This window comes from Dreissena polymorpha, chromosome 9 (assembly GCF_020536995.1).
Source record: "Dreissena polymorpha isolate Duluth1 chromosome 9, UMN_Dpol_1.0, whole genome shotgun sequence".
Classification (NCBI taxonomy): domain Eukaryota; kingdom Metazoa; phylum Mollusca; class Bivalvia; order Myida; family Dreissenidae; genus Dreissena; species Dreissena polymorpha.
The window spans coordinates 32,961,930-32,989,709 of NC_068363.1; the positions used below are offsets into that span (position 1 = coordinate 32,961,930).

Genomic DNA, 27,780 nt, shown 5'->3' on the forward strand with positions numbered 1-27,780 from the left:
CCTATTATCTTATATCAGTGGGGCATGCGCATACGGGAGCTTATCGGATTTAAGTGAGGTTAGTTGGAACTTACTTCCAAGATGGCGTCGTTTTTGTGTTTTTCGTGAAGGCGTAGAACAGATTTGTGGACGGTTTACCTACAATAACTTTTTTATCCCTACGTCTACGATCTTGAAAAAAAACACGAAAGGAAGCACAAAAAAACGTACCGCCGAAAGGGCGTATTCATTTAAAATAAATATAATTACAAACTGGCTTACCGGGTAAAAATATCCGCTACTCCTTCACGAAAAACACAAAGTAGACGCCATTCTTGGAAGTAAGTTCCAAATAATCTCACTTAAACCCGATAAGCTCATGTATACGCCCCCCCCCCCCCTCTACCACCCATATAAAAGCTTGGCGTTTTGCAAGAAGCACATGAACACCAAAGCAAACAGCCATATCAGAACAAGCGCCGCACGTGACTCGAACCATCGACTTCGTGCCCTGTAAGCGGAGTTCAACGGAATACAGAAACAACTAATCATTTCAGATGTCAGCTTTACATTTTTATATTTCACGTTTATCATCAGTCCAAGATACGTAACAATATTTGTTTTTTAAGCGTCTGTAGATTAAATTATTTTGGCGTCAACAACACAAATGTTTTAGAACGATTGCATGTAAAGGCCAAATAAATCCTGGTACGGTCTCGTACAGGTACCCTTATGTTGTGCGATACAACTTGTTACCGATTTAAATTAAGCAATATGTAAGTTCAGTTAATGAGACATACTCAAATTGACCAATTTAATATTTTCAACTTGTTTGCAAGCTTTACAGAAAATAAAAAAATGAACAAACAGCGATTCAGAAAATACCGTTGGTTACATGCTTAGTATCGTATTATCATTGAAATTCTTACAATAAGTAAGCGTTTGCAACATCAAAAGTGGATCACTTATATAATATAAATAGTAAAAATGCCATTGTGAATAATAACATTTTGCATGGCTGAGTTGCTGTGCCGATTACCTTTGAGGGCAAACGTCTCTTGTTCGACCCTTTTGTTCTGTACGTGTTTAGGTACATTGTATTTGTGTGTGTAAATTCGAGACACATATAATTGGATAGTTAAACTATAGAATTCTGTGATCACGTTTATTTAAAAGAGTAATAACTTATTTTAAAAACATGTTATTGATCATTTTATAATTCATACACTCAAAACGCAATTGAGTGATATATCATTTTACGCTACTACTGTCCTTCAAAATGCGTCTGTTTTAATAAATAACATAATTAATCGTAAACGTGACACATGCTATTTAAACTGGATACCACTCGATGGATTAAGCTTGTACCAAGAAACATCTTTAATTTTAATTGGCTGTTGTTAAAAAGATCGTCAATAAAATCACGGCGTTATGACTTATGTTTTGCAAACAATTCTTAAATGCATTACAGCCTTTCAAATTTTAATGTGCACGGACGTAGTTTACAATCTTATCGGAAACCGTCTTCGAGAATGTAAACGCCCAACGATGATTAACAAAGGTGTGTGTCGCTCCGTTGATCACTCCATATAATCAATAAGAATTGGTTTAGCGACTCGACAAGTATTCATGTATGACAGTGTTGGCCGATGAACATAACTTTATCGGAATATGGTCTTTATTTTGCATTTGCCTTGTTTCACATCAGGATTTTGAATTGCATAAAAATATTTTACATTTAATAAGTTATTTTTGAAGATATTAAAACATTTTTGCGACCTGTCAGTTAAAGTAAATAAGGCTTCGGTATTAACATTTCGAACCTATTACCGTATACTATTTCAAGTATAAAGCCGATTCCGACACGTTTACTAGTTTAAGTACCAACATGTGTATGTATGTCGTATTAGCATATCTTATTAAATAGAGCGGATTTTTCAGATGATTTAACACTTTTTAAAGACAATTCAGAATGTTTTCTATCGTGCTGAGCTTAGGTATTTTTTTAACAAATACGTATTTTTACGTAAAAATCAGTTTTTCATTCGGGTCTACTGGCGGGAATGGTTCCAACATTGTATTTGCTCTGGGTAAAGGTGATTTAAGCTGACAATCTGGGTTAGACCAGGGCGCAGGATCACGTGACTTTGTGGGGTTCCCAATTAAACGTTAATTAATGTAAACCCGCCAGTAAGTGGTGCTTGTTTTCAAATAACTTTTAAAAACATTTTTTTCTTAAGAATTTTAACTAGTGCCAAAAATGTGAAATACATCAGAATTACTTTATTTCATAAGTCTGTGTTCTTGTTTAAAAAATCATTGTGTACTGCACGGTTATGCTTCACTCAACGTGAAATTTTGTCACCGATTTCACACGTATTCAATGATTTACATTTATAATTTAAGATATCGGCACAAACTTAAAGAAATACTGTCGTTTAAGCACTTAAGATTTTTGCAAATGTATTTCAATAACTTGAGATATTTGATAAAAAAGTTCTTAACGGCGTGTTTACATTTTTTCCAGCCCGTGTGTAACCCCCTGAAAACCCCGTTGATTCTGCACCCTGATACAGCTATGCCGAAAAAAGCCAAACAGGACACGAACATAATGTGTGCAATGAAAGGAAATCAAACCTCACATTGTTATTTTGATAATTGGCGAAGGGCCAAACTAACTGTTTATTTAAAACCAAAGCATTGTCTCTAGCGTATTCTTGAAAACTGCATTGTTACGTTCATACAGGTTGATACAAGTCGTGATTTATTTCTTATTAAGGTGAGCTTATAAGAAGTGTTGAAATAGTTGGTTGATATAAGTCGTGATTTATTTTTTATTAAGGTAAGCTTATTATAAATTTTCAAATATTTTAATCGTTGTTATCATAGTTTTATAACAATGCACATTCTAGTTTTAATACTCATGCTTATACTAATAATACCAATCAGTCTTCGTCTTCATCATCATCATCATCATCATCATCATCATCATCATCATCATCATCATCATCACCATCATCATCATCATCATCATCATCATCATCATCATCATCATCATCATCATCATCATCATCATCATCATCATGTTTATCTGCATTTTCCTTCTCCTCCTACTTCTCCTCCTCATCATTGTAATAATCATGATCATCACCACCGCCATAATTATTTTATCACTAGCATTATCATTGTCATCGTCGTCGTTTTCTTCTGAATCGTCGTCGACTATGTATTCGCCGATACATTCGCCGCCATCACAATCATCTAAAAATATCGCAATAATCATCTTCTTCTTACCAGCATCATGATTAGAAAAGTTATATGCTTGTTTGTAGATGCATCTTCTGCTGTAAATCTTGTCGCGTAATTACACATTGTTCGTGGAGAACACACAGTAACAAACAAAGTTCATTTCTGTTTTCATCGAGATTTATTTCTGATTAATAATTTCTAACACAACGCTTCTAATGTTCATGAAGTACAATTTTACAGCGCGGCGGCCGACATGGCCACCACGTCAAGAAGACGTGACAAATCTCTAACCGCAGACCTTTTTTATTAACTAAAACACTGCATTTTATCCCCAGGATAATTTACATAAAATCTACTTGTAATTTCATTGGTCATCAAGGTCTGGGCTTATTACGGATTGGTTGACTTATTAGAATGTTCTAGAAGGAACAATCTATTTACTTGCTTGCCAAATGCACTAAAATCTAATCAATTTATATTGGTTTAGAGTAATCCCGTTACGTTCGTCAGTACCATAACTTTTGTACCCCAGACAATAGGTGACCTTTTCATCTGTGCTGTTTGTTGACCATGTGTGTTACTTACAATCTCGTATCTATATGCTGACTCTCGACTCATTGTGTTCTTATTTGGATTTAATCTTAAATAAGGTCTGACTTTCCATTTTATTGATTCCAATTATACCCCACCTGAGTGTAAACATATTTGCGTTCTGACTTTAAATAAATCGTAAATCAGGTCTTAGTTTTGCAAATACCTCCCAAGGTGTATTATTAAATTCTCAAACTTCATCTAATCATTGCCTATACATATTATTGAAATATCCCCTTATTAATTTCCGTCATAAGAATAAACTCATAAGAATAAACGATATGTTATAAGCTGTTACATGACACAACTTTTCCCTTATTTTAATTTTTTTAAATATTTTATGATATTAAAAAAAATATTTATGATATTAAAAAATTATTATTATTATTATTATTTTTATTTTACAAGCGTCTCTGCTGAAATAGATAACATAAGTTATTGTTACACAATATAAATGTCAATCGGTATGTAGCGGAGTACATCATCTGTTGGTCGTTGGCCTTCAATACGTCTGGTGTCGTCCATGTAGTGTTGAAGTCGTCACGTGGCGAATACGATGTTTATTTAATGTCATTGCCGCCGTCCTGAAGATAAGCCGATTGTAGGTTCGTCCGTGAAAATTGTAATGCGTTTGTTGATTCAGCTCTGCTTTCCGCTGTTTAACTTGCGTCGTCGATCGTCGTTTCCGTTGTATTCATCGTTGTTGTTGTTTTCGTTGTCGTTTGTTGATGGTCCCAGCGTCTTCATTTCTCTCGGGACATTAAGATCTTCTATTGGCCATAATGCTCACGAGGTATTAACTATAGCAGTGTTCTCCTTGATGTCTTAGGCCTCGGAAGTATCATTCCAAATGCGTTATCTACGCACGTCAAACAGTTGAACGGCTGCATCTACCCTATAGTGTTTAACGTCACAGGTATTGTGTCCAGTGTTGCGTCACTTGTTGTCCTTCGAAAACGTCTGGCGTTGGGTCTTCTTTTAGCAATAGAACCAGGTATTCACTTTGAGAGTAAACACCGTGATGTTCCATCCTAATCATGTTGTTTGTTTCTTCTATTCGTTGTGGAAGGCGTTGTCTAACGAAGTCGCTCTTCTTCGGCGTTGTCTTCAAATCTCGATATTTCATCTGCGTTGTGGTGATACAAGTATCAGTTGTTCAAAATCATGGCAAACATTTATAAATATCCCCTTAAGTTCCTCTTAAATACCGTCATGACAACTTAATAGAACGCCTTTGTAAATACAACCTTTATTACACCAATTACTATCGAAACACTCCTTTAAACATTACATAACAGTTCGATATTTTACGTACGTGCTATCAGTAAATTTGTGACAGGTATGGGCTACTTTATTTACCTAGGGTATTGCACTTTAAACAGACATATCGCGTTCGTATCTTAAAATCACTTATCTCCTGTGTATCATTATGTACTTAATGACCCTTTCTATCGACATATGTACCTGGGCGCTCTTAAATACGCGCGTCTCTCTAAACAATTGTGAACTTTTTGATGAAAAAGGGCAGACTTTTTTCAATATGCATTCATAATACCAGAACATTTATCGGTATACTTCAAATTTCAAGTCTTGTTCTCCTAATGAACTAATCCTATAAATCTAATACAATAAGTATTCTTCCACCATGAGTAAACGGTAGGCTTCCATCATTTCGCAAATGAAAAGCTCTCATAAACCTCTATGTACCTTATAGAGTTTATTCAATAACAGAAATTTAATGCGCATATATCAGTATATTTTAACTGCACAGTTTTCGTGACAGAACACATTAAATTCTTACTTAAAATTACTCAAGACCTTCAATATTACCGATACCCTACATACATTTGCAATAAACAAAATTTCGTATATACATATTTACATAATTTTTTTTTTAAGTGTCTGCCCTATTCATATTCGCACTCAACATTATTTCTCTTATAAATGTGTTTACCCTCCTAATTTCTTTATTCTATGAATGCATGAAACCATAGTCAAGTATACTGATTTTGTGTACGTCTCTTAATTCCCATTTATGTGCAGGTTTCTATTTCATATCTTATATAAAATGACGTCAAAATCGGATACTCTCTAATGTTTATTCCTACCTTATAAGTTCCTTTAATATAATATCAAAATATTAAACTGCCCTCAAAATTCCTTAATTATAAAAATGTATATGCCTCATATATCTGTATTCCTATAATGTCAAATTAATGAAACATTCTTCAAATATTCTAATTTCCTCATACGTTCAAATTTCATGAAAACTTGCAAAAATATCAAAAATTTAAAAAATACCATCAATTACAAATGTATTTATATTATGCCAAAATGTGTCCGTACATAATTATATATTCCAATAATACAAAAAATATAGAAAACTCTTTAAATACCCTCAATTATTTGTGCGCATCTAATTTCAGTATTTCTATAACTCATATAATTATGTAAATTTCAAATACTTTCTTATTCATTTATTTTATTCTCAATTTACCGATATTTTAGAAAAAATACTTATCAATGAAAAACTGTATTGATTTTGATACTTGCATAATTTTTCCGTACATGATTAATCATTTCTTAAACACCTATCTACGTAAAATTCTTTAAAACAATTCTTAAAAATTTCGTTGTCATAACGCCTTTTACTTTGTATTTCTTACTTGATAACATTTTAAATAAACCCCTGTTTGCCATAATTTATGAAAAAACTGACCGTTTTCCATGTCGCGTTGTTTTTTTGATCCGTTGGCCTGTGATTCCGTATAGTGTTGTTTGTACTCCGTTTCCCAATGTTTTTCAATGTTCGTCCTGAAGTCACGGCAACCATAAAATGTACTGTGTCGCGTAATTACACATTGTTCGTGGAGAACACACAGTAACAAACAAAGTTCATTTCTGTTTTCATCGAGATTTATTTCTGATTAATAATTTCTAACACAACGCTTCTAATGTTCATGAAGTACAATTTTACAGCGCGGCGGCCGACATGGCCACCACGTCAAGAAGACGTGACAAATCTCTAACCGCAGACCTTTTTTATTAACTAAAACACTGCATTTTATCCCCAGGATAATTTACATAAAATCTACTTGTAATTTCATTGGTCATCAAGGTCTGGGCTTATTACGGATTGGTTGACTTATTAGAATGTTCTAGAAGGAACAATCTATTTACTTGCTTGCCAAATGCACTAAATTCTAATCAATTTATATTGGTTTAGAGTAATCCCGTTACGTTCGTCAGTACTATAACTTTTGTACCCCAGACAATAGGTGACCTTTTCATCTGTGCTGTTTGTTGACCATGTGTGTTACTTACAATCTCGTATCTATATGCTGACTCTGGACTCATTGTGTTCTTATTTGGATTTAATCTTAAATAAGGTCTGACTTTCCATTTTATTGATTCCAATTATACCCCACCTGAGTGTAAACATATTTGCGTTCTGACTTTAAATAAATCTTAAATCAGGTCTTAGTTTTGCAAATACCTCCCAAGGTGTATTATTAAATTCTCAAACTTCATCTTATCATTGCCTATACATATTATTGAAATATCCCCTTATTAATTTCCGTCATAAGAATAAACTCATAAGAATAAACGATATGTTATAAGCTGTTACATGACAATCTGTCTGATATATTGGTTGATTGTGGGATGTTTCGCAACGACTCTTAGACTTCCTGATTGCTCCGTGGCAAGATGTCCGGCTCGTGTGTGCCCCGAGCCATACACACCGCCCGGCCGGTGTTGTCCTGTTTGCAGTACGCCTCGCCGACCTGACTGCTCCGTGGTATATTGTGCGCTTCTAGGATGTCTTGGCTCAGAATATACACCACCGGGCCAGTGTTGTCCTGTTTGCAGAGGACGTACGTAAACATTGCTCTGTAATTATTCTAAGAAATCAAACATACATTTATCACATATATCTTGCTTTATTATAAATGCCTTATGTCATCAGTTGAATGTCATATTAAGTCCCTGTCGAATGTTGATTATGTTCTTAGGAAGTGTAATACAGTTCATGTATTTAAAAACATGTACATACATAAATACTCAATCATATCTGAATTGGAAAGGATTAACTTTGCAGATATTCGTTGTTAATTAGCCAATCGGGTGTTCGAATACCATGAATACGTAGGAACTAAAACAAAAGGCTATTGGCTCGAATTTTTTATAGCTAGGCAGGTGGAAATGTTTATTGATTAAAAGTTGCCGCTAATAGGACAGTAATTTCTATAAATGCATGAACTGAGACATCTTTGGGCAATTGTAATGCGAGCTTCAATACTCCTCTTGAGTCGGGCTACCTAATTCTATTTATTTCGTAATTTAACAGTGAGTCTTGTGTTTTACTCTATTGAAAACTAGTGCTCTATATTTTGATAGGATATCTTATATAAAAGTTTACTTTTAATTTTCAGGTTAGCCGCGTTTTTAAAAAGTCAAAATGTGCAAGGGCGGCATGCATTTCAATCACAACGGCAATATAAATTGGTGTTTCAACTGATCGGAGACATGTACAAAAATGGCTTGCCTATGTATTAAAATGCAGATTTAAACAATGCAGTGTTATTGTTAAACCTGTCTTGCATATTATACAATTAAATCACATCACTCGTTGTCCCATGCGGTTAAAACTTATTAAATCTTGGGCCATAACGATAACATTTTATAATTTTCGTCGTTGGGCTGAGCGTGTTTATGCTTGCCCTATCAGAGCAAAAATATCTAGCTCAAACGTGTATGAGAAAAAAAATAATATGAGTACTCAAACATGACTGTAATGTGTTTTTTTTTTCATAAAACATGACTGTAATGTGGTTTGTTTCAATAAGATGTCGCCTAGTACTATTCTTCTAATTACTCGTTAGGTGGCATATAATTGGTAAGTCCAGACGACGTGAACCAACATAGCCGTTGTCGTTGTGCCCATTGGTAAGTCCAGACGACGTGTACCAACATAGCCGTTGTCGTTGTGCTCATTGGTAAGTCCAGACGACGTGTACCAAAATAGCCGTTGTCTTTGTGCCCATTGGTAAGTCCAGACGACGTGTACCAACATAGCCGTTGTCGTTGTGCTCTTGGTAAGGACAAAAGTAGCCCAACAAAATATGTTTGAAATATACGGTATTAATTGAAATCCACCAAGCCATTGGGATAGTGTCTTCTTATTGTCCAAATAACTAGATCAGTAAGACAAAGGTATGGGAAAAAACAAGATGTTTTTGTGAAACACTATGTTACCCCCCATATATTTGACCTTTGATCTTGAGGGATGACCTTGACCTTTCACCACTCAAAATGTGCAGCTCCATGAGGTACACATGCATGCAAAATATCAAGTTGCTATCTTTAATATTGCAAAAGTTATGGCCAATGTTAAAGTTAGTATAGACTGGGGGACATAAAAATGTATTTAAATTTACTTCTATGGAAAATAATAATCGAAACATCAAATCCAAAAGAAAGTCCACTCTAAAATTCATTGAAATCCAACATTGTTAATACCTTAACCCAATAACTACACAGCGCTGAGAATATAGTACGCGAATAAAACTTCACTCTGGATAAGCAGACGATTTATTGCTTACGGAGAATTCCGGAGATAGTCGATGTATCACGATTGATAAAGTCATCACAAGCCACTTATCAATATTAAAAGAATACTCAAACATTGGAAAATAATTATTCGTTTTTCGTCGGATATTCTTGTGAAATATTGTCTTTGTCAAGTGAGAAAATTTGCACATTTTAACATGCAAAAGACCTCGTGAAAAAAATATTTTTTTCACGTCACTAAGAACAATTTTTCATGGTATTACCCCTACAGCAAACACATATCCTTATTTATACGAACGACAATATATAAACTCAGTGTGCAAACAGACGCATTCTTTTTTCCCGATTGGCAAATTTCATTTCGCATTTTAGAACAAAACAGAATTAACGCATTTTCGTAATTCTCTCATCCATGATCCTATTTTGACTGAGATACCTTCCATAGAGCAATATTGAAAAAATATACGTGAATGAAATTCTATCGCGGTTGCAAAATTGAAACCAGTATTTCTGAAAATGTTCATGTAAGACCTCTTATTCAAAGATTTTGTGTCCGTAAATGCAAACACAAAAGCATTTGTTCATTTGCAACAGTTTACAGTTGGATTTATTGCAGGTCTGAACAATGGTAAGTTAACATTATAACAGATATTTTTAATATTAAATATACAAATGTACATAACATATATATATAACATAAGTTAACAATCATAATGAGTACAATGTTTATCATGACATGGTTATAACACTCACTTGTCTAAAAAGAAGTTGTCCTATGACACATCACATAAATATGTTACGTATTTCGACGAAGACAACAATAATATACAAATTTAATACCATGCTTTAAAGGGATCTTTTCACGGTTTGGTAAATTGACAAAATTGAAAAAAAGTTGTTTCAGATTCGCAAATTTTCGTTTTAGTTATGATATTTGGACTTGAAACTTCTCGAAGAGGTTCGCCTTGTCCTCGACAAGATCAATTAGCCCAACCAGCATCTTCAATGAAGGGTCCTTTAACATGTCCGCCGTCATTGTGTCGACGCGCCTGTTGACGCGCAAGAAGCGGGCAGCTATCGGCTCGCGGGAAGTTCGGTCGAGGACGAGGAAGCTGATCTTCGACTACAAGATAGCCAGACACATGTTGCGCATGTCCGGGGTCAGAGTCTGATCAGTGGCGACGCTGGGAGGATCGTCCGGGAGGAAGTGGTCCCTCATGATCGCGATGGCGTCCTCCATATTTTTCTCGTCCATCAAAACTGGCTCGCCTTCCGGGAATTTTATCTGAGATTTTGTCTTCTCAAACGCCTGTCGATGAGAAATTGATTTAATTACATATTTTTTTAACAACAGGATACCATTGGCATGTGTCATCATTTTTAATCAAGCCTGCATTATTCGTAAAACAAAACTATTAAATAAAAAAATGCCAACAGAAGTACCGCAGTTTCGAAAAAATTATAATTTAAACTGTAAAAGAAATTGTAAGAGTATGAAAAGAAATAATGACGGGATTATTGTTCAGTAGCCCTTATTGACTGCATCATCGTTGTAAATCAGCCATTTCAACGCTCGTTGCTTTTCTTTGGGGTGAATTTTCTACACAATTTTTGTTTATCAAAAAAGTAAACTATAGTGGTTAAACGACTTTGTAAAATTGTGTGCATGTTAGTGTGGTTACAAGACTTAGTAGCAAATTGTCACATAATCTTCTCGTTTTTTTTTCTTAAAACTCGTTTACAAAGAAACGTTAACAGTAGACGGAGCGCATCGGCTGTTTTCGTGTACTGGTTAATTCGAATCGGAAACTATTGCCATGCGTTTTATATTCAAAATACTTTTTGGTGGACGAGCAATGCTTTCTTTAGAAGTTAACATAAGCTATAAATGTACTTAAATTTTCCCGAGACAAACAGATGGTAGTATGAAATGAATAATAACATGACGACAAGTATATACACCAAATAGTGTTTCACTTTTGTACAGTCATGTTTAATACTCAATAAAAAAAGAAAAGCTTAAATAACAAAAAAGCTGAATAAAAAAGAACGGCAAATGGTCAATTAGTTTCCAGTTAAATAATTCGTTTTTAATAAAAAATTGGGCTGGCGCGATACCAGGATTTATTGTTTGACTCATTCGGAATCATTTGCTCAAGCCATCGACCTCAAACCGCCCCATGAGTTCAGTAGGCTCTGCATGCACACAACTGTCGAACATGTTCATAACCACGTGTTAAGCCGACATGCCCCAAAAGTAGGTTTCTTTTCGCAAAGATTCGGGCTGTAGAAGACCAGCCTTTACCAAAAAATGGCGTACTTCTAAAAATATGCTTACTTATAAGTTCAGTATATTGCACACAAAAACCCAGCACATGACAGAGGTTTCATTACGGGAAAATATATTTCTAATGATATAATAAAAGTTTAACCTTGCCTAAATTTTCCGCATCGTCTAAATCAAAAATATATTCTACGTACCTTCTGAATAACGTCTAATGTCATCCTCTCTAACAACGCCATTCCTGTTGAAAATTAACGAAGTGTATACTATCTTAAAATATGTATGTCAGAAGATGCTGTAGAAGAGTACGAAGCTTTTCAAATTCTTTCAAACTGCGCGTTTATATAACCGAACGTATTAAGGCAGCGCCAAAGTAATTGTAATTGGTTTCGTATTTTGATGTCGTGATGATGATGATGATGATGATGATGATAATGATGATGATGATGATGATGATGATGATGATGATGATGATGATGATGATGATGATGATGATGATGATGATGATGATGATGATGATGATGATGATGATGATGATGATAATGATGATGACAACGACGACGACGACGATGATGATGATGATGATGATGATGATGATGATGATGATGATGATGATGATGATGATGATGATGATGATGATGATGATGATGATGATGATGATGATGATGATAATGATGCTGCTGCTGCTGATGATGATGATGATGATGATGCCGGTCCATATAATTTTCGCTTTTTTACCATGGATACAAAACTGAAGTGATTCGTGTAAGTCTAGAAAAATTGAACATATACGGACCACACAACAAATCATTCGTGAGTAAAGGCAAACTGTTCAGTGGTTACCAAATTTGCCCGTACAATTAATATTTTGAGTAGAACTAACAAACCAATATCTAACACAATCGTGGCCTATACAGAAAGGTGACTGTTTAAGCTCAAGCTATCTATTAATAGAAACATAAGTAGGAAAAGTTAAAATTTTAGTATGAGGTTTTGTTGATAAAAAGATCCGTCTTATGAACAGCGTAAACTTCGAATTATTTCTGTTCGAGTTAGAGAGAGGAGTTAAAAGATAACACACACGTGTGTGGTGACACAGTAATACAAATTCAGTACACCGTTTGTTCTTTTCGTTATTCTAGTAACTAAAAATGCGCTGGAGTTTCGGTTTTAAATAAGTATGAGCCTCGCTCTGGGAAAACGGGGTTTTATGCATGACTTTGTGCTTATGGTGTCGCCCGATATAAGTATGTGCAGTCTATGGATTGCAATGTCCCCTTTTACTAGATTAACGTTTACTAGATACTCCCTTAAAACGAAAAATACCGGAAAGGGTCGTCCTTGATTAGGAGGTGCGAACTGTACAAGCTAGTCTGAACAATTTACGCACATGAATTAAGCCCTCTTTTCCCAGAGCGCGGCTTATATGGTTAATGAAACTCCAGCGACATTATCAGAAGACTCTTACTGTTACATACTTCATTTATTAGGACAAATGACTAACTGCATATATAATATAGGACAACACAAGCAACACAACATTTAACTCTTTACCACTATGATACGTATTTTGACGCCTTTAGACAATGACCCTTTCAAAATTAAATTTAATTCAAGACCTTTCTTACTTGATTCAAGTTTTTAAGGGTCATCTCGAAACCTTAGATACTAATTACAAGTTTGCTAAGTACGAGTGAACTATTCAAACATGACTATCTATCACGTGACATGTTATGTAGTATGTTAAGTATATCGGATTGTACAGTTAGTATTTTCTTATCTGACCGGTTGATTTACTATATTTAATCGCAGTGAACTCTTTCATAGAAAATAAAAGCAAAGTGTTTATACATTTAACACATATAGTTGTATTCAGAATGAAGTTGTATATGTTCTTAGATGTACTTTAACCCACTATATTTCCCATGGTATTATTTCGTTTATTTATTGCAATAACACTGACGTTTGTTAGTATTCAGTTCTTTTTTATGCTTAGTTAACCATTATACGACATATATGATGAACAAAAATGCTTATTAAATGTCCACACAATTGTTTTATTCAAAGTGTTGTTTTTATTGCGAACATTTTGTCCCAGAGAACATGTGCAATTGGCGTTACTAGTTTGATAAATAGCATGGCAAGTGTATATTTTCGACTAAATTAAAAATGGAGAAAAAATGCATACGTCCTAATCTGATTGCCCACACTTGCCGTAAATTTTGTGATCGAATCTGAATTATGAAATTATTTCAGTGATAAAGAAACACTTACAGATTAGTGGTTTTCTGCAACTGAAGTCATGAAATTGTTTTGACATTTTCAGTCGAATAAAAGAAACCAAACTCTCGCCGAACATCTGAATGCGCGACATGTTTTCATGATATGTCTATGCGAATACGTGTAAAACAAAATGATGACTTCTATAAACAACGGTTAGTTAAAATGTGATTGTTAAGAATGACACTATAATTGTTACTGGATTCATGGTCCAGATATGTTGAAAGCAGGTCACTGGGTCATACAGCTGCTAGTCCATGTCGATGAAATAAAAAATGTGCGTTTTACAAGAAAGACTACTGTTAAGCGCTGATGAGTGGTAGTTGTCTCCCTTGGCAAATGCAATCCATCTAAATGTTCACGTGCGATTTTACGATAATCAATTACGATAAAATCTCCGAATGTTTGTAACAAATTAAAATTTCGAATGATTGAAAACAGTAACAGCTACGGGTCATGTTCATCTATACTTGATATATTGTTTATGTCAATATATAGTATATGTACCACTAGGAACTTTTGCTCGTGACACTGAACCTTGTCGAACAAAGTCCGGTTCGTGCCATATACAATGTGTCGCCTGTCGACTTACGAGATGTACATGCGGTAATTATAGCTATGAAAACCCCCGATTTTCTACACTTTAAAACGATGAGCGACAATTTCTAACAACAAGCGACATTACAATATTTGATTGTCGAACGATTGCGCTTATATTTGCCCATATATGTTTCATTGAACATTTGTTAGGCGACGCATACAACGATACACAACAGAATAGACGACGAGAGACATTTTAACGCGAAAATGTCGTGCAATTGTAGAACAGAACAGACAGTTTATAAAGACTTTTGCATAGGTACATCGTCTTTAATACATACAAGTATAAATAAAGCACTGTCACGTGTCAGAATATGTAAATTGTAACCAAATCAAGAATACAATATAATATATATATTTACATATATATATATATTCAATGAAAGTTCAATTCCATGAAATAAGAAAACAAAATAAGAGCAGAGAAATAACGATTTTAGAAAGAAGTAATATTTTAAATTTAAAGGCAGTAAGGACATACCCGTAGCCAGGGGGGGGGGGGTGCGTTCGCACCCAATATTATTCGACGAGTAAACATATTGTACTATAAGTTGCAGCCAACTTTATTCGACCCCAAAACGGTTATTTCTCTTTTCCCCAGAATGCAGTGAGTCTTCGTATTTAAGCGTTACGATAATGTTGAATTAAATATTCTCCCGACAGGTCACCATAAAATTAATTTCTCGATGGAGTCAATTCCAAGATAGCTCCACAAACAGAACTTTCCACAATGTTTTAATTATGTCAAACTTGTCACTTACTCTTAAGCAGTTGTTAAAATAAATTTAAAACGTTATAACATGTGATCAGGTGGACGTTAACGTTTAATGTTCATTAACTGTGACGGATCTTGACCATAATGGGCAAATAAGTCCAATCTTTTTGTTAAGGACTTTGAGGCCATAGGGCCAACAGTTTGTGGTTATAGGGTCTTCATGAAGCCTTATTTGTTATATGTTTCTGAAATTCGTTTAGAAATAGATAACTCATTGGTTAAAAATAGTTTAAAAACAATACAAGTAACCAGTTATACCATTTTGATTTCTGTTTAGTATTGATGCAGATTAGAGAAGACCAAGTTTTGTTAATCAGTGTTTGTTGTATAATGCACTATTATCACGTTTAGAGTAATGCTAGGCCTCTTTTACTATCCATAGTAGCAGACAAACAATTGTTTTGAAAAAACAGTCAAATATTTCCTTTTAATTTGCTTGATTTAAGAATGGAAGAATTTTGGAATGGTAAAATACACCAATTTTATCAAGATTCCAATAAATAATGATATTTTATACTGTTCTTATTGTTGATTTAACATTCTATAAATTGTTGTTGCATATGTAAACAAAGTGTGTGTGCGCATACTAGTGTTGGGTTAAACGCCGTATAAAATAGTGTATTTCCGTGATTGATCGAAAAAGGCTGTTATTGAAAAACGGTAGTGGGGAATTCATGTATGTTATATCATATTCATGCCCATCAGTCACTAAGTATTGTCAATAAAAGTAAAATTTCATACAGATAAATACAGATAAAAAGTCACCAGAATGCAGGATTTTACGTTTCATTTTCAAAATTTTCTATGTAAAATCCGCACCCCCTTTACAAAACCCTGCCTACGGGCCTGAAGGCTAAACTATTACTTTTAATTGACTATCGTATATATGATAAAATATTGACACTACAATGAGAACTGCAATGGAGCGTGATCGATCCATTCGTTAAAATCACGTACGGTAAAGTTTGATAACAATGGAAAATTGCTGTCTTTGGTCAAGAGTAATAGAGAATAATAGGTTAGTGTTGATTATAGATCAGGTTTATCATGCGAGGCTTAGAAAACAAAAAGCACGAGCCTTGGCGAGTGTTTTTTCGTTTTCCCTTTGTTAGGGCCTCGATAGATGAAATACCGTGTATTTTATCTATCGAGGCCCTAACAAAGGCTTGGTCTGGTGAATAATCTACATCATCAGTAACTGAATTAATTGTGTCATGTAAAATAAAATACAATTTGTTACTGGTTCTATTATTCAAATCCCCGGTGATAAAAACAACTTCCAAATCCAGAAAAATATGCGATATCATTTTCTAAAATATCAAAAAGATCAACATTAATTGTATTATAGACTGGTGAGTCCTCTTTCCATATATAGCATCAACATATGTAAACATCACAGGCCGTGTAAAAAGCTCAATTCAATGTTCACCAAATAATAGTGTCATAGTGATTTTGTTGTTTCATTTCAACTGCTATTTCTGTCTTTTCGTTTCTTATTATTCGATATTGTTATTGTTCAACTTTCACACTTTGTTATATTGAACAATTTCACTTTAAGTCCAGATATATAATTTCAATAAAAATGGTTTAATTTGTAAATATTCCAAAAAAATTTCACACTGTAAAAAGTTCGACCGTTCGCGCTAGGATCACGTGTAGACTGTCGACTTTGAAGGGGCCTTTTCACGTTTTCGAAAATTGACCAAACATAAAACAATTGTTTTACATTCGCAAATATTCGTTGTAGTTTTGATATGTTTGGGGAAAGGTTATATACTAAACATTTACTATGCTCTTAAATATCGATTATATGCATCTTTTGACGATTTAAAAACCTGAAAATTATAAAGCGATGCAACGCGAAACGATTGAATAATTTGGAGAGGTTTGTTGACGTTATATTTTGTGATACTACGACGATTGCTTATAAACAGTGTAAAATTCATCTCTCACTGTATCAGCACGGATGGCCGATTGGTCTAAGCGATAGACTTTTACTCCAGGGATCAACGGTTCGAGCCTTGTTGATGGTTACTTTTTTCTAAATTTTATTCCTGTATTTTTTTTTACTAGAGCTTTTTAGATCTAATGTTTACATTTATCAAAATAAAGCATTTAATGACAAACTACAATACATGCAAAAATCTGTGAAAAGGCCCCGTTAACCCATGGAACACCACACACGACATTGAAAGCGACGACTTTCTGTAGAGCACATATCGCGTGAAGTCTTGTCGACCGTGTGTAGATTACAATAAAAGCGGCCCTAAGATAAAACGGACTTAAAAAAAGTTATGAGTTTACAAAATACAATCTGAAAAATAAAATGCACGAAAATGCAACAGTTCGTTCTATTTCATGTACAATAGAAATAATGAACCGCAGAACAATCAATAAAACATGTCGTCACATAAAGTGCATGTGGTAAACAGATGCGATCATAAAGTAAGTGGCACATTTCAATTTGTAAATACATACTGTTTTATTTTCATTCCGAAATCGTTATAAACCAGAGGAAGGCTAATTAAGTTCCAACCTATATATTTAAGCCAAAAGAAGTTATTACATGTGCAAAAACTACTTAAAATTCATTCTAAATTATTACAATTTCACTCATCTGAAACCCATGATAATAATTTGAATGTTTTATACAACAGTTAACTACATTCTAAATGTATTTTCAACATCGAAATTGGCGATTTAATAGTTGGTTACTTTAATAAATTATTACATAAACATATTGCAAAATATTCTGCTTCTTTCTGACGACCGGCTTTGCGGTTTTTTGGCGAGAAATCCTGTTGTAAACAAACACACAGTAAGCAAACTGAATTGAGATTGATGAGAGCAATTTTAAACATAGACAGGATGCGAATTAATGTGATCGATGAACTATCAAGTATAATAAAACCACAAAAGATTGTTTTTTTATTGGCGGATATGCGATGAAGAATCATGCGAAATAAAATTTAGTTTATAGTTTCAAAGCCAGTGAAGGCAGGTGATATTTGTCGATAAATGATGTAAGTTTATTTTTGTTTAAATCAAAAGTGTATAATGACGGTGATGAAGGTATAAGTAGTAGTAGTAGTAGTAGTAGTAGTAGTAGTAGTAGTAGTAGTAGTAGTAGTAGTAGTAGTAGTAGTAGTAGTAGTAGTAGTAGTAGCAGTAGTAGTAGTAGCAGCAGCAGCAGCAGCCGCCGCCGCAGCAGCAGCAGCAGCAGCAGTAGTAGTAGTAGTAATAGTAATAATAATAATAATAATAATAATAATAATAATAATTATAATAATAATAATAATAATAATAACAGCAACAACAACAATAATAATACTAATAATAATACATTTTAAAGTAAGGTTGTATTATTATTTGTAAAATGTGTCATTATAGTTTCAGTTGTTATCATCACCTACATCACCATCATCATGATCATCATCAGAAACAGCAGCAGCAGCTCCAGAATGATCATCGCCATCATCACCATCTTCTTCTTTTGTTTATCTGCATAATACTAAGCTATTAAAAAGATAGCAATAATAATGTTAACCACCATCATCATCATCGTCATCATCATCATCATCCTAGTCATTATCATAATGATCAACATAAAAAGGACATCAAAAGAGAAATAATAAAAAAACTCGAACAACAACATCATAATAATCAGTGTCGTCGTTATCATTAATTATCCTTAACACTTATTTACTTTGTAGATGCATCTGCTGCTGAAATTTTGTCTGGGATGTTCTTTTGTAGTGGGATGTTGTGCTGTACCAGCAGATCCTGGGGGGGATCCAGATTGCTTGTCGGTTGTTTGCATCGCGACTAATTGTATCAACCCATATACGCCGCCCAACCAGTGCTGTCCTATTTGCAGATCAAGTAAGTAAATAATTACGCAATTTTACGTAACGCAATTTTTATCATAAATATCATTTATAACAAAAAGCACACTCGGTATTGTTTTAACTGTACCGTGACGATTACATGCCTTTTTATTTGACAACACACCATCGACACACACACATACACTCCTTGTATTATACCCATGAGTAATGGTTCTCAGCTGATACCATGACCAGCAATGGTCAGTTCACAGTGTCAGAAGAAACAGTGTAGTAACCATCTTTAAAACAGCTAAGAGTAAATATTTCAGATAATACTGTTTTATGGTAGATCCATAAACAGAGTGAAACACCCATGGTAGGGCGAGACATTCCTAAAGTTTGGCAGTTTTAGTACCCGAAAACAACTACGTGTAATGAATCAATTGAATTTTGGTACTGCGCAATACCGTTTGGGCCATCGTGGTTACACATTAAAAATCCAGAGGGCGACAATGCGATAGTGCGATAGTACGATGGCGACAATGCGATAGTACGATGGCTACAATGCGATAGTACGATGGCGACAATGCGATAGTACGATGGCGACATTGCGACAACGCGATAGTACGATGACGACAATGCGACAGTGCGACAATACGATGGCGACAGTGCGATAGTACGATGGCGACAATGCGATAGTCATATCGTACTGTCGCCATCGTATTATCGCATTGTCGCCATCGTACTATCGCACTATCGCATTGTTGCCATCGTACTATCGCACTGTCGCCATAGTATTGTCGCACTGTCGTCATCGTATTATCACACTATCGCATTGTCGCCATTGTACTATCGCACTGTCGCAAACGTATTGTCGCACTGTCGTCATCGTATTATCGCATTGTCGCCTTCGTACTATCGCGTTATTGTACTGTCGTCATCGTATTATCGCATTGTCGCCATCGCACTATCGCACTGTCGCCATCGTAGTTGTCGCACTGTCGTCATCGGACTATCGCATTTTCGCCATCGTACTATCGCACCATCGCATTGTCGCCATCTGGATTTTAATGTGTAACCACGATGGCCCTAACGGTATTCCGTACGGTACGGCAGCAAACGACAAGTGTGCCACTTTTGCATTTATGGTTGCATGTTTATTTTATTTTTTTTGTAAATATTCGTGCTGTTGTAATGACGGAATAATGCATAAACACATCAAATCAACGGATGAAAAATAGAAATGTGCAATTTATGTTACAATTTATGTTACAAAACCGATCTTTGTATGCCACTATCAATGACGAACTAATACAATGTATTCTCATATGTTGGAATATATCAAACATGTGTATTCTAATGAGTTGATTCATAACGAATGACTACCACCGTTTTCCGATGCTGTCTTTTCAGAGCCAGTTTCAGGATGCATCGTCAATGGCGTGCAGTACAGTGAAGGTAGAACACTTTTCTTTTAATGAACAACGCATTATATAACGATGATGATGATGATGTTGATGATGTTGATGATGATGATGATGATGATGATGATGATGATGATGATGATGATGATGATGATGATGATGATGATGATGATGATGATGATGATGATGATGATGATGATGATGATGATGATGATGATGATGATGATGATGATGATGATGATGATGATGATGATGATGATGATGATGATGATGATCTGATGATGATGCTGCCTGCTGATTGCTGCTCTGCTCATGCTGCTGCTGCTGCTGTGATGCTGCTGCTGCTGCTGCTGATGCTCTGCTGCTGCTTCTGATGCTGCTGCTGCTGCTTGCTGCTGCTTGGCTGTGCTGCTGCTGCTGCTGCTGCTGCTGTCTGCCTGATGCTGCTGCTGCTGCTGCTTATGCTGGCTGATGCTCTGCTGCTGCTGTGCTGCTGCTGCTGCTGTGCTATGCTGCTGTGATGCTGCTGTGCTTTTTGCCTTGTTACCCCTACTCATATTCTGTTATAGGTGCCACTGTGAACGAGTTGGCACTGGCAGGTCCGTGTCAAGTATGCACGTGTCTCAACAGAGCTGTGCAGTGCAATATAATGTCGTGCGCGGCCTGCGATGGAGAAATTCCGCCCGGTCAGTGCTGTCCATCTTGTAATGGTGGACCTATTTTCGGACCGTGAAGAACGCCGATTGAAAAAAATGCGTGTGTTTGAACTGTCTTACATATAACAACCGAGACACAAGAAAACACGACTATGCTTACTGTTTTTTTATCAATAAACTGATGAAATTATATCTTATGTATTTTACGTAGGTTAATGTAGTGTTAACGGAAACGTTTGTTTACAAGTGAAATTCACGCAGTTTGCATGTCCTATTGTTCGTAGACATTTCAAAATTAATTTTCGAAAATAGTAATGCACAACATGGTAAAACCTACACTTCCTTATGGTTTTAAAATCACGTGTAACATTGTTATAATTGAAAATAATACTGACGCTGTACATCAATACTGCGTTGCTTTTTTTCAAAAAGATAGAAGATCCTATCCAAACACAAACATAGTTTTAATATACAATTCCTTTTATTTGCAGCGCTGAATTATATACCATTTATTATTCAGTCTTTAAAGCTCCATACAACCCGCCATTCAATTTCTAAAGTTAATAAAGTAAATAAACACATAATTCATGTTGCTTTTTAATAATAGTATATACATGTCATTTTTACACGGAACATGTATCTGTCGATATTTTATGTCGCCTAGATGTTCTGTTAATTTTATAGCGATTATTTAAAAATATCACCACGAATCGCACAACTATAAAATAAACAAAACACCATTTAATTTGCAGCTTCAATGTGCTTGCTGTAAGTTTTTACTAGCTTAAGGTGACATTTTACCTGCTGTTTAATATCTGTGTAATCATGCATTATGTGTGGCAAATCTCACGCGATTAGACTTATGCAATAACTTTAACCCATTTATGCCTAGAGTCAAGAAAAAAGGACTTGGCAAACAGCGTAGACCCAGATGAGACGCCGCATGATGCGGCGTCTCATTAGGGTCTGCGCAGTTTGCTTAAAGGAATTTCTGTAAGAAATATTGTAAATATAGAAATAAATATACTCGACATCCCTAATTTTGGAAATAAATCGATCCTATTTAGAAGGATGGGAGAGTCCACTAGGCATTGATGGGTTAAAATTGATACTTAAAGTATTTCGAAGTTTATTAGGTCCTTCCGCGCTTAATGCTGCATCATGTGAGAAACCACCACTCCTAATAGAGACCCAAATGTTGGGACGAATGTTGAATTATAATTTCCATTTTTATTAAAGGGACCTTTTTACATATTTTGGTAAATATTTAAATTTGTCATTAAATTTTTTATATTGATAAATGTAAACATAGGATTTAAAAAGCTCCAGTAAAAAAAGAATAAATTTAAAAAAGTAACCCTCAACTGGGCCCGAACCACTGACCCCTGGTGTAAAAGTGTATCGCTTAGACCACTCGGCCATCCGTGCTCAAACAAGGAGTGGTGTATTTTATACTTTATACAAGTAATCTTCGTAGTATCACACAATATATAACGACAACAACAGAACTCTCCAAATAATTAAATCGTGTCGCGCTGCAACGCTTTATAATTTTCAAGTTTTTAAATCATTAAAATATGCATATAATGGATATATTATGGCATAGGAAATGGTCAGTATAACAGTAATACAAATATCATAACTACAACGAACATACGCGAATCCGAAACAATTTGTTTTAATTTTGTCAATTTACCAAAACGTGAAAAGGTCCCTTGAAGTCTTTCCTGATAAATATTTATTTTTGGTGCGGTCTTGTTCCATCGGTAAAAACAGGATTATTCGGGGGCAACATCACATGTCAGGCATGAGGATAACAAACCGATGTTATTCTATTATATTATATCAGTGGGGCATGCGAATACGAGAGCTTACCGGATTTAAGTTAGGTTAGTTGGAACTTACTTCTAAGATGGCATCGTTTTTGTGTTTTTCGTAAATGAGTAGAACAGATTTATGGATGGTTAGCCTACAATAACTTTCTATCCCTACGTCTACGATCTTGAACCAAACAAACGGAAGGAAGCACAAAAAGGGCGTATTTATTTAAAATAAATGTAATTACAAAGTGGCTTACCGGGTAAAAATATCCGCTACTCCTTCACGAAAAACACAAAATGGACGCGATACTTGGAAGTAAGTTCCAAATAATCTCACTTAAACCCGATAAGCTCACGTATACGCCCCCCACCCTACCACCGAGGTAAATGCTTGACGTTTGGCAAGAAGCACATGAACACCATTCGTTTTGATTAATTGCTAAGAGAGCAAACAGCAATATCAGAACAAGCGCCGTACGTGACTCGATCATTCGACTTCGTGCCCTGTAAGCGGAGTTCAACGGAATACAGCAACAACTATTCAGCTTTACATTTTTATATTTCACGTTTATCATCAGTCCAAGATACGTAACAATAGTTTTTAAGCGTCTGTAGATTAAATTATTTTGGCGTCAACAACACAAATGTTTTAGAACGATTGCATGTAAAGGCCAATCAAATCCTGGTACGGTCTCGTACAGGTACCCTTATGTTGTGCGATACGACTTGTCACCGATTTATAATTAAGCAATATGTAAGTTCAGTTAATGAGACATACTCAAATTGACCAATTTACTATTTTCAACTTGTTTTCAAGCTTTACAGAAAATAAAAAAATGAACAAACAGCAATTCAGAAAATACCGTTGGTTACATGCTTAGTATCACTGTATCATGTTATTATTATTGAAATTCTTACAATAAGCAAGCGTTTGCAAGATCAAAGGTGGGGCACTAATACAATATAAATAGTTTAAAAGATGCCATGGCGAATAATAACATATGGGATGGCTGAGTTGCTGTGCCGGTAACATTTGAAGGCAAACGTCTCTTGTTCGACTCTTTTGCTTTGAACGTGTTTAAGTACTTTACATACCTACATTGTATTTGTGTGTGTAAATTCGAGAAACATATAGTGGGATGGTTAAAATATAGAATTCTGTGATCACGTTCATTTAAAAGAGTTACTTCTAATTTAAGATCATGGTATTGATCATTTTTTAATTCATGCACTCAAAACGCAATTGAGCGATACATCATTTTACGCTACTACTGTCCTTCAAAATGCGTCTGTTTTCACTTTTTATAAATAACATTATTCTTCGTAAACGTGGCACATGATATTTTTTAAACTGGATTACACTCGATGGATTAAGCTTGTACCAAGAAACATCTTCAATTTTAATTGGTTGTTGTTAAAAAAGATCGTCAATAAAATCACGGAGTTATGAGTTACGTTTTGCAAACAGTTCTTAAATGTATTACAACCTTTCAAATTTCAATATGCACAAACGTAGTTTACAATCTTATCGGAAACTGTTAACGCCAGCCCGATGAGCGGAAAAATACGTCGTCTGATGATTGGACGGTGGTCGGTCTCTATTTGTGATTGAGGTATAACTATGCATAAAGCCGACACCGACACATAAACTAGTTTAAGTCCCAAAAATGTTTATATGTGTCGCCATGAACAAATCTAACTGAAAAATTGAGAATGTTTTCGATTTTTCTTAGTTGAGGTATTTTTTGAACAAATGCGTAAATATCAGTTATTCATTCGGGTCTACTTGCGGGAAATGTCTCCAACATTTTATTGGCTCTGAGTAATGGTCAATTAAGATGACAGTCTAGGTTAGAAAGCTACGCCGATAAAAGCAAAACAGGATTCGAACATAACATGTGCAATTACATGAAATCAAACCACACACTGTTGTTTTCTTAATTGGCGAAAAGCCAATCACATTGTTTACTTACAACCAAAGCATTGTCTCCAGCGTATACTTGAAAACTGCATTGTTAAGTTCATACAGGTTGATAGAAGTCGTGATTTATGTCTTATAAAGGTAGGCTTATTTGAAATAGTTGAATTGTTTTTGTCATGTTTTTTAAACAATGCAAATTCAAGCTTTAATAATGATGCTAAAACTCACAATACCAATAATGTACAATCATCATCATCATCATCATCATCATCATCATCATCATCATCATCATCATCATCATCATCATCATCATCATCATCATCATCATCATCATCATCATCATCATCATCATCATCATCATCATCATCATCATCATCATCATCATCATCATCATCATCATCATCATCATCATCATCATCATCATCATCATCATCATCATCATCATCATCATCATCATCATCATCAACATCAGCATCAGCATCATTATCATCATCATTATCATCATCATCATCATGACAACCAAGATGAAAATGATAATGACGCGGTTGCTGATATTGTCGCCGCTGTTGATGAGGATCGTTATTTACATCATCATTATAGTCATCATCGTCATCATATGCATCCTTATTATCCTCCTCCTCCTACTCCTCCTAATGATCATGATCATCGTAATCATCACCACCGCCATTATTATTTTTATTATTACTATTATTGGCATTATAATGGTCAGCGTTTTCTTCTGAAACGTCGTCGACTATGTATTCGCCAATAACTTCGCCGCCATCACAATCACCTGAAAGTATTGCAATCATCATCTTCTTCTTTCTCTTATCATGATTAGAAAAGTATATATGCCTGTTTGTAGATGCATCTTCTGCTGCAAACCTATCTGATATATTCGTTGATCGTGGTATGTTTCGGAGGGACTCCTGGACTTCCTGACTCCTCCGTGGTTAGATGTCCGGCTCTTGCTTGCCCCGACCAACACACACCGCGCGGCCAGCGTTGTCCTATTTGCCTACCTGACAGCTCCGTAGTAACATGTCCGCTTCTTGCTTGCCCCGACCAATACACACCGCGCGGCCAGCGTTGTCCTATTTGCATACCTGACAGCTCCGTAGTAAGATGTCCGCTTCTTGCTTGCCCCGACCAATACACACCGCGCGGCCAGCGTTGTCCTATTTGCCAAGCCGACAGCTTCGTGGTTAGATGTCCGGCTCTTGCTTGCACAGACCAATACACACCGCGCGGCCAGCGTTGTCCTATTTGCCTACCTGACAGCTCCGTGGTTAGATGTCCGGCTCTTGCTTGCCCCGACCAATACACACCTCGCGGCCAGCGTTGTCCTATTTGCCTACCTGACAGCCCCGTGGTTAGATGTCCGGCTCTCGCTTGCACCGACCAATACACACCGCGCGGCCAGAGTTGTCCTATTTGCAGACCAAGTACGCCTCGCCGACCTGACTGCTCCGTGGTAAGATGTCCGGCTCTTGCTTGCTCCGACCCGTACACACCGCGCGGCCAGTGTTGTCCAATTTGCAGACCAAGTACGCCTCGCCGACCTGACTGCTCCGTGGTTAGATGTCCGGCTCTTGCTTGCTCCGACCCATACACACCGCGCGGCCAGTGTTGTCCTGTTTGCAGAGGACGTACGTAAACATTGCTCTGTAACTATTCTAGGAAATCAACCATACATGTATCACATGTAACTTGTTTTATTATAAATTCCTTAAGTCATCTGTTGACAAATACTCAATGATATCTGAATTGGAAAGGATTAACTTTGCAGATATTCGTTGTTAATTAGCCAAACGGGTGTTTGAATACCATGAATACGTATGAACTAAAACAAAAGGACATTGGCTCGTATTTTTTTCTAGCTAAGCAGGTGGAAATGTTTATTGATTGAAAGTTGCCGCTTATAGGACAGTAATTTCTATAAATGCATGAACTTAAACATATTTTGGCAATTGTTATGCGAGCTTCAATACTCCTCTTGAGTCGGGCTACCTAATGCTATTTATTTCGTAGCTTTACAGTGAGTCTTGAGTTTTACTCTATTGAAAACTAGTGTTCTATATTTTGATAGGATATCTTATATAAATGTTTACATTAAATTTTCAGATTAGCCGCGTTTTTCAAAAGGTAAAAGGTGCAAGGGCGGCATGCATTTCAATCACAACGGCAATATAAATTGGTGTTTCAACTGATCAGAGACATGTACAAAAATGGCTTGCCTATGTATTTAAATACAGATTTAAACAATGTAGTGTTATTGTTAAACCTGTCTTAAATATCATACAATTAAATCACATCACTCGTTGTCCCATGCGGTTAAAACTTATCAAATCTTGGGTCATAACGATAACATTTGATAATTTTCGTCGTTGGGCTGAGCGTGTTTATGCTTGCCCTACCAGAGCAAAAATATCTAGATCAAACGTGTATGATAAAAAAAAGAATATGAGTACTCTAACATGACTGTAATGTGGTTTGTTTCAATAAGTTGTCGCCTATAACTATTCTTCTAATTACTTGTTAGGTGGCATATAATTGGTAAGTCCAGACGACGTGTACCAACATTGCCGTTGTCGTTGTGCCTATTGGTAAGTCCAGACGACGTGTACCAACATAGCCGTTGTCGTTGTGCCTATTGGTAAGGACAAAAGTAGCCCAACAAAATATGTTTGAAATTAAAGGGGAAATTGAAATCCACCAAGCCATTGGGATATTGTCTTCTTAACCAAATAACTGCATCCGTAAGACTGAGGTATGGGAATAAAATGTATTTAAATTTACTTCT

The 27,780-nt window shown here is 35.6% G+C and overlaps 3 long non-coding RNA genes across 3 annotated transcripts; 2 read left to right on the forward strand and 1 right to left on the reverse strand.

The window, feature by feature from the left end:
* The first annotated feature begins 7,415 nt into the window (after nucleotides 1-7,415).
* On the forward strand, nucleotides 7,416-27,244 carry LOC127844079 (uncharacterized). The gene is made up of 2 exons (XR_008032556.1): nucleotides 7,416-7,694; nucleotides 27,102-27,244. It is a non-coding gene; the product is annotated as an uncharacterized LOC127844079 (long non-coding RNA).
* On the forward strand, nucleotides 18,321-21,643 carry LOC127844075 (uncharacterized). The gene is made up of 4 exons (XR_008032552.1): nucleotides 18,321-18,352; nucleotides 19,043-19,211; nucleotides 20,570-20,614; nucleotides 21,150-21,643. It is a non-coding gene; the product is annotated as an uncharacterized LOC127844075 (long non-coding RNA).
* On the reverse strand, nucleotides 25,904-26,443 carry LOC127844074 (uncharacterized). Its single transcript, XR_008032551.1, has 3 exons — nucleotides 26,336-26,443; nucleotides 26,084-26,251; nucleotides 25,904-25,999 (listed from the first exon to the last, which is right to left on the reverse strand). It is a non-coding gene; the product is annotated as an uncharacterized LOC127844074 (long non-coding RNA).
* Nucleotides 27,245-27,780: the final 536 nt, after the last annotated feature.